The sequence below is a fragment of the Takifugu rubripes genome, chromosome 3, assembly GCF_901000725.2.
Source record: "Takifugu rubripes chromosome 3, fTakRub1.2, whole genome shotgun sequence".
Taxonomy (NCBI): Eukaryota; Metazoa; Chordata; class Actinopteri; order Tetraodontiformes; family Tetraodontidae; genus Takifugu; species Takifugu rubripes.
Window position 1 is genome coordinate 13742664 of NC_042287.1, and position 2752 is coordinate 13745415.

The window sequence follows — 2752 nt, forward strand, 5'->3', positions numbered from 1 at the left end:
TTATGAGGATCAGCCAAAATATCCTTGATTTGCTATTTAAATTATTTCTTCTGGTCCTCACTGTGTACGAGACACAAATCTCTTACGCAGATTAATAACACAACCCTCTTAAAAAGGCATTTAGAGCGAAAGAAATACAGTTTTGTCCGATGTGATAACCCTCAGCATCGAGCCAGGCATGATTTACTCATTCAAAACCACCATTAAAAGACTTTATTCCATCTACCTTTACTAATTACTAATCAATAGCTGAATGAGTCCCTTCACTCTTATATAAACATGGATGTGCAGAGTAGCTTAACAAGCCAAAGTGAAGTTCTTCTGGACCTCCTTACTGGACTCAAGTCAGTAAAAGTGCAGCAGCATTGATGAGGTTCTGACCCCGATGGCACCATTATGTGCAGAACTGTTTTCTTGTCTTTAGTGGTTGCTAAGTAGCCAATCATTCGCTGCTTCTCAACGTCAAGTTCGGGGTTTTTGCCAAGTTCGCAGGTCCTGGCCGTCGTTAAGATGTTTATTGACCAAGTCCTGAAATATTCAGCAGCAGGTCTCATTTAGAAATAAGACAACTTTGGTTTAAACTTCTTCTGGCATTTGTGCTCTGGGGGTACAACACCGTGTGAAGACCCCCCCCCCCATAGGCCAATGTCTGTCTCCTCTGACTGACAGACTCATTTCCATGTGTTGTTATTGATCCAGCGGCTGTAATCTTGAGGAAAAGTCCGGGACTCTGAATTAGTGGGCGGTTGCTTGGACAGTTTCCTGTCTGAGATGCAGCCTGGCGGACCCCCCCGGGACCCCCGTCTGTACATCAGGGGTTCAGACGTGCAGCAGCGTAGCAGCACTGAGGCCACGAAGCCAAAGTCCTGGACGTTCGGGAGGAAAATATCCGGCGCACTGCATCGTTAGGTGATTATTCATTAACTCTGAGGCGAGGTGGCCGTTTTATTAGATCGCTGTGAACCGGTTTGAACCGGTGTGAACCGGAAGACAGCTTGAATGGTTGACTTTTCCTTTGTGGCCTCAACATGGTGGTTTAAAGGACACCTTTGATTTGGATTCCACACTGCTGCTGAATCAAAAGTGTTTTTGTGTTTCCGCCCATTTAAGAGGTTTATAATCACCGGCCCGTGATCCCGCAAGAGTCTCGACCTCCGTTTGGAGTCAATACGGAGAGAATCCCGGCCGCCGTCGGCGCGGCTCACCTCGGGATCCAACAGGAAACATGTTAGATGCAGCTCTCAATGCTTTGCTCAGCCTGTAGTCGCTCACGTTGCAAAGTTTATTCCTGTGGTTTCCTGAGCTCGTTGTGGTGAAGGTCCAAATGTCTCACTTGTGCACGTGCACGTGTGCGATGAAATGTTTCTTGGAAGGCAGATAATGAGGAGTTAGTGATGTTGATCTGCTCAAACATGACTAATGTGCTTCATTAATAAGAAGTTTACACCGTGATACGCTGACGAGCGGCTTCATTTGCATGAGATTCATTATTTCTGTTGATGTAAATATGCAGATCTTCATTCAGGATTAAGCCCAACGAGTGATCAGCTCTTGGAATTCCTGCGCTAAGAGCCATGATTACGGAAGAAGCAATGTCACCAGGAGCCTTGAAAACTGGGCTTTCAACAGGAAGGTAATCAGACGATGCAAATCCACCAAAGTCAATGTCAGAGCACACAAAGCAGTTTTAAAAAGAAGCCGATTCTCCATTTTCATGAAGGACAGCCCTTTATCAGAGCTGATACTCAGCCAGGTTTGGTGGTAGTAGCCGGGGGGAGGGGGTCGGGATGTTGGAGGGTGATGGGAAGCTGGACTCCTGACCGAGAAATCCTCTGAAGGTTTTGCAGGAAGACGGGTTGCGTCTGCTCAGAGCCACCGCTGATATGATCCCAGCACATTTGTTTATATGTGGCGTTCGGGCGGGATGGGGAGTTCAGCTACAGTTTGACTAGATTTTACAGTTTCAGAAGATGCTGGAAGTGTCTGCATCATTCCACCGTCCTGAAAATCAGCAGCTCCACAAGCAGGAAACCCGCGATCCAGGTGGTGTGTGTTGTGTGTGTGTGGTGGTGTGTGGTGGTGTGTGTGAGTGTGTGTGAGGAGATTCTACTTATTAACATGCTCAGCACTTCCTACCCCCACGTTAAACCTTGGCTTTTATTTTGAAATAATAACGGAAGACAACAGGAAGAACAGACTCCTGGGCCTCTTTGTGCGCCACCACTGAGCAGGAGTTTTTCGGATGTGCTCGGCTGGATGCACCCGGGTGTCGGTCCGAAGCCACGCGCCCTCCAGCGGCGCCCCCCGCAGGTCAGATGAGTGAACGAGGAAACGTCACGGCGGTTTGGATGAGACTTGTGTCTTTTTACTTGTTCACCATTTAACCATTTAACCATTTTAAAATAGCATTTCACCCCCCTTTAAATAAACCCCAAATTCTGAGAAATATCTCTTCACCTTTGTTTTCTCTTTTTGGGAAATTAGTTTTATAATTGTCTGCCACACGACCATACTGTGTAATACGTAGGTTATTTTTTTCCTCATTATTTCTCATTGGCAACAAATGAAACGTAAAAATTGTATGAACCTGAATTTGGCTCTGTTGTATTATTCCTTATGGTGAGCCTGTAATAGGCTTCTATTCCGATATCACTTTAGATTGATCTCCTTGGTCAGTGTAAAACAATTAGAGAAACAGTTACTGCAGATAATGGAGCCCGTTGAAAAATAAAGCTATTCCGATGCCCATTTG

At 45.9% G+C, this 2752-nt stretch overlaps 1 long non-coding RNA gene across 1 annotated transcript; it reads left to right on the top strand.

The window, feature by feature from the left end:
- Positions 1 to 708: 708 nt before the first annotated feature.
- On the top strand, positions 709 to 1999 carry LOC115249228 (uncharacterized). The gene is made up of 3 exons (XR_003887923.1): positions 709 to 909; positions 1514 to 1633; positions 1962 to 1999. It is a non-coding gene; the product is annotated as an uncharacterized lncRNA (long non-coding RNA).
- Positions 2000 to 2752: the final 753 nt, after the last annotated feature.